This window comes from Tamandua tetradactyla, chromosome 3 (assembly GCF_023851605.1).
Source record: "Tamandua tetradactyla isolate mTamTet1 chromosome 3, mTamTet1.pri, whole genome shotgun sequence".
Lineage (NCBI taxonomy): Eukaryota > Metazoa > Chordata > Mammalia > Pilosa > Myrmecophagidae > Tamandua > Tamandua tetradactyla.
Genome location: NC_135329.1, coordinates 82,871,379 through 82,877,419, shown reverse-complemented (window position 1 = coordinate 82,877,419; position 6,041 = coordinate 82,871,379). Strand labels below are relative to the sequence as shown.

Sequence of the window (6,041 nt, the reverse complement as noted above, 5' to 3'; positions counted from 1 at the left end):
GGAAACTTTTAAAATATGTGGAATTAAACAACACTGAACAACCACAGGGTCAAAGAAGAGAGCGCAAGGAAAATTAAAATATATCTTGAAATGAATAAAAACAATAATATAATATACAAAAACTTATGGGATGCAGCAAAGGGAATGCTCAGAAGGAAACTTGTAGCTCTAAATGCTTACATTAGAAAAAGAGGAAAAATCACAATTCAATAATGTAACTTCACACCTAGAGCAAGAAAAGGAAATTAAATCTAAAGTTAGTAGAAGGAAATAGTTAAGATTAGAGCAGAGATAAATGACATAGAGAATAGAAATATAGCAAGAAGAAACAAAACCAAGAATTGGGTTTTTTTAAAAAGATCAATAAAATAAACAAACTTTTAGCCAGACTGGCAAAGCCAAAAGGAGAAGGATACAAACAACTAAAATCAGAAATGAAAAGCGGGGACACAGCTACTGACCTTACAGAAATAAAACGAATTATAACAGGGTAGTATGAACAATTATATATCAACAAATTAGAAAACATACATGATATGGGCACATTTCTAGAAATATACAAATTACCTAATCTGATACAATAAGAAATAGAAAACCTCAATACATCTTTAACAAGTAAAGCGATTGAATCAGTGATTAAAAATCTCTGAACAAAGAAAAGTCCATGACTGGATAGTTCTACTGCTGAATTTTACCAAACATTTAAAGAAAATTGATCATTAATCCCTTCTCAAATTCTGCAAAAAATAGAAGAATTTCTATTATAGTAAATCCACCAATGGTGGGATTACTGCCTAACTCATTTTATGAGACCAGCTTTACCCTGATACCACAGCCAGATGTAGACATTACAAGAAAAGACAATTACAGACCAATATTCCTTAGGAATATAGATGTAAAAATCCTCAACAAAATATTGGCAAGTCAAAACTAAATATGTATTAAGTGGATTATACATATTGAATTATCAAGGGAGATTTATTCCAGGAAAGCAAGGATGCTTCAACATAAGAAAATCAATCAATGTAATACACTGCATTAATAGAATAAAGAAAAAAACACACATGATCATTTCAATTGAGGCAGAAAAGGCATTTTACAAAATCCAGCATCCTTTCATGATAAACACACTCAGAAAACTAGTAATAGAAGGGAACTTGCTGAAAATGATAAAGAGCATTTATGTAAAATCCACCACTAATGGTATGGTGAAAGATTGGGAATTTTTCCCTTAAGATCAGGAACAAAACAAAAATAACAACTGTCAGCACTTTTGTGCAATATTGTACTGGAAATTCTAACCAGAACAATAAGGCAAGAGAAAGAAATAAGAGCATACAAACTGGAAAGGAAGAAGTAGAATTATCATTCTTTGCAGATGTCATGATCTTATTTATAGAAAATCCCAAAGAATATAAAATAAAGCTACTAAAACTAATAAACAAATTTGACAAAGTTGTGGGACATAATATAAATACGTCAAAGTCAGTTAGGTTACCATGCATTGTAATGATTAACCCAAAAAAGAAATTTAAAAAAAAATTCGATTTACAATAGCATTTAAAAAAATAAAATACCTAGGGATACTTAACCAAGGGAGAGACATATACTGAAAACTACAAAGCATTTCTGAAAGAACTTTTAAAAGACCTAAACAAATGGAAAGACATCTAATGGTCATGGATCAGAAGATGTCACATGTCATTAATTTTGTTCAGATGTCAATATTGCCTAAAGCTATATACAAATTCAATGCAAACTCAATCAAACTTCTAGCAGTCTTTCTTAAAAGAAATAGAAAAACTGATCCCTGAATTCATATGGAATTACAAGGGACCTCAAGTAGCCAAAACGACCTTGAAGTAGAAAAGCAAAATTGGAAGATTCACACTTCTGAATTTCAAACATACAGTGAAACTATAATAATTAAAACAGTGTGGTTCTGGCATGAGGATAGCCCTATAGACCAACAGGACAGAACTGACAGTCCAGAAGTAGGTGCTCATATCTATAAATAGTCTCTTCAACAAATGGCATTGGGACAACCCAGAAATCCACATGCAAAATAAGGAATGTGGACCTCTACCTCTCAGCATATACACAAATTAATGAAAAACACAACAACTACCTAAAACGTAAGAGCAAATACTATAAAACACATATGAGATAACATAGGGAAATATCTTCAGGACCTTGTAGCAGGTGACGGATGTTTATATCACACCAAAACCCCAGCAACAAAGGAGAGAATAGATACGGACTTCATCAGAATAAAAACTTTTGTACATCAAAGTACATATCAAGAAAATTGAAAGACATACTACAGAATGGGAGAAAATTTTAGAAACCATATCTCTGTTAAGGGTTTAATATCCACAATATATATATATTTTTAAAGTCCTATAACTCAACAACAAAAGGACAAATAACACAAATAAAAAATGGTCCAGAAGATATTCAAATAGCCAATAAATATGTGAAAAGGTGTTCAACATCATTAACCATTAAAGAAATGCAAATTAAAACTACAATGAGATACCACTTCATACTCTTAGGATGTCTGTTATTTTTCTAAAAACTGAAAATGGTGAAGACGCAGAGAAATAGAAATCCTCATACATTGTTGATGGGAAGGTAACATGATACAGCCACTGTGGGAAACAGTTTGGTGTTTCCTCAGAAAGTTGAACATAAAATGACCACATGACCTGGCAATTCCACTTCTAGGCATATACACAAAAGAATGGAAAGCAAGGACTCAGATATTTGAACACCACCTTTCATCACAGCATTATTCACAATTAGTCACAAAGTGGAAATAAAAAATGGATAAGCAAAATGTGGTGTATCTGTTATCACAAACTTTGGAGACTTATGGACCCCAGAAGATCATGTTCTTAGAGCTAATCCGTTCTTGTGGGTGTTGAGTATTGTAGGTGGGCTATTTTGATTATGTTATTTTCAGTTAAGGCATACCCAAGGTGGGTCTTAATTCTCTTACTGGAGTCCTTTGTAAGAGGATAAAATTCAGAGAAACACACAGAAACTCAGGGAGAATAGGCACAGAAGACAGAGATAAAGACACAAAGGTTGAAAGAGAAAGCCACAGAAACAAAGATACAGAAGACAAAGACACAGAAGCTCAAAAAGAAAACCACAGATGGAACAATCAAAAATCAAAAGCAATTGAAACCCAGGAGAAAAGGACTCACAGATGCCACTATGTGTCTTGCTATGTGACAGAGGAGTTCCGTGCTCAGTTGCTGGATTGCTTGTTGAGGTTTTGATTTGGACATTTTCATAGCTTCACACCTGTAAGCCTCTAAGTTCATAAATCCCCACTGTAAAAACAAATCCATTTTATGGTATCTGCATTTCAGAAGATTTAGGAAACTAAAATATTATCCATATATGTGCTGGCTTGAATCTGTTCTGTACCCCAGAAAAGCCATATCATTTAATCCCCATTCAATTTTGCAGGATGGGATTTTATTATTGTTCCATGGATGTGATCTACCCACTTTTAAGTGGTAATTTTTTATTAGCCTGTTTCCATTCAAGGTGGGGTTGCTTACTGGAGCCCTTTAAGAGGGAACTGTTTTGGAAAGAGCTTTATTGACAACAAGGGTCCAGACCACCAGAGATAGTGAGATGCAGAAGGAAAAAGCCCCCAGGGAAGTCTTATGAAATGAAAAGAGAAAGCTAGCAGATGTCACCATGTGCCTTCCCAGCTGAGAGAAGTGTCCAGAAGCCAGGGTCCCCAGCACACATCAGCCACGTGCTTTCTCATCTAACAGAGGTGTTCCGGATTGTAACAGCCTTTCTTGAGTGAAGGTAACCTTTGTCGGTGCTTTAATTTGGACATTTTCATGGCCTTAGAACTATAAACTTGCAACTGAATAAGTTCCCTTTTTAAATACTATTCCATTTCTGGTATATTGCATTCCAGCAGCTTTAGCAAACTGAAACAATATATTAGAATATTATTCAGTCATCAAAAAGAAGTGAAGTGCTGATATATGCTCCAAAATGGATGAACTTTGATGATATCATACTGAGATAAGCAAGACATGCAAAGCAAATGTGGTATGATGTCTTTTATATGAAATACTTACAATGAGCAAATTCATGGAGACAGAAAGCATAATAGTGTTTAGCTGGGCAGGGGAACAGAGAATGGGGATTTACTGCTAAATGATGAGTTTTGCTTTGGGACAATTAAAATAGAGTGAAAATGGTGAACTTTACACAGTATTTTCAATGTACTTAAGGAGTTATTCACTTAAAGTGAGTTATTCACTTAAAGTGATTAACAAAAAATAGATCCTTGCTTATTCAGTGACAATTACTAGTTCTGAATTAATCTAGCCACTGTACAGCTTTTAAATATAGAGATTTGGCATCCCATGGAATTAGAAGCTTCTTATTAATATAAGCTGCTAACAGAAAATTTAAATATCAGGAAAATTTAGTGCCCAAAATTACTTCCCTGTGCATCTAAACAATGAAACTTCTGAGGATATAAATTGAGTTTGAAAGCAAAACATTTAATTCCACTGTAGAATACAAAAATACAAAGCTCTTTAATTTCCTAATTTTATTTGAACATTAAAATGGGAATGTAACTGGTATAGCTTCTGGTAGCAATTTCTTACTCTTTGGGCCCAATAATTATACCAGGAAATACAAGGAAAGAATTTTCCTAACAAGCCCAAAGCACAAGCTTTCTATGGCAAAGTAATATTTTAATAAATTGCAGAAAATATATATTTTATAGATATGACAGGACCAAAAGTGCACTTACATTGACCATGTGCTTGCCAAATATTAATACAGGGATGAAATGTTGAATAAGATCCAAAAATTCTTTGTAGTTTTAAGCGCAACTTTGAAATGCCACTTTTTAAACTTTTGTTAGATTGGACCTTCCAGGAATTTGGGCTGCCAAATGTGATACTAAATTAATATAGTCAGAAAACACATAGTTGCCTCCATGTCTAGAAATCTGTTGGCAAAGCTGTCAAATGCATAACCTGCAGTGATTCTACACGGATGGACTCACAAGGGGTGATGGATCTCTTTCTCCATTTTCTGATTCTACCACCACAAGATATTATTCTTGCATTTGTTTTATCTTTCAAACCAGAAGAATTTGAAGACATTTTAACTACTGTATATTTTTTGATGCCTAAGAATCCAAGGTCCAGTTGTTTTCTGACTACCAGGTTAGAAGTGCTAACTGGATACTTGAAGTTTTGCTCTACAAATGGGATCTGGAACATGTCCACATTCCTCTGGAGTCTTTTGATGCAAACAAGAAAGACATGTCAAACCTGCCCTTCCAGGAACACGTACTGTTGAAATGCTGGGCATTTCCTTTGCAAAGGACAGCCTCTGCATAACACAGCTACAAGCTGCTCTGGGATGATTCATTACTCCTTAACAACCTGGCACATAAACTAGTTAGCATCCAGAAGACCACTGCAGCTTCTTTAGGGTCAAGCAGTATTTCTGAAGATCTGCTGGCCTTAGATTATTGCAATGGGTTAAGCCAGACACTCACGGGTAACATAACCTTGAAAATAAAAAATTCAAAAGACCTATGAGGGGAAAAATTTTCAAGGAAACAAAAGCACATACATTCAATAGTTCTCATACAAACTATTCCCTCGGTTATCCATTTCTTCTCTTTAAAGTCAATCTAGGTCATTTGTCTTTCCACTCATCCATCTACCAATCGATCAATCTATTATTTTCACCCATCTTTAGATATATTTTATACATCTTTCCTGTATTTAAAAGAAAAAACTTTTACACTAACATATGTAGCAACCCGATATTTTCATTTTAACCCCCTTCAAGTATACGATTCAGTGCTTTTACAATGCTGTGCTATCATCACCAATATCCATTACCCCATTTTTTATCACCTCAGACAGAAACTCTGCATCCATTAAGCATGACTTTTTCCTTCTTCCCCTCACCCTGGCCCTGGTAACCACTACCCTACCTGTCTCCACGAATTTTCAGATTCTAGGTAT

General features: G+C 34.5%; 1 pseudogene; it reads left to right on the top strand.

The window, feature by feature from the left end:
* Positions 1–2,584: 2,584 nt before the first annotated feature.
* Positions 2,585–5,428, top strand: LOC143675692 (histone-arginine methyltransferase METTL23 pseudogene; annotated as a pseudogene).
* The last annotated feature ends 613 nt before the right edge of the window (positions 5,429–6,041 follow it).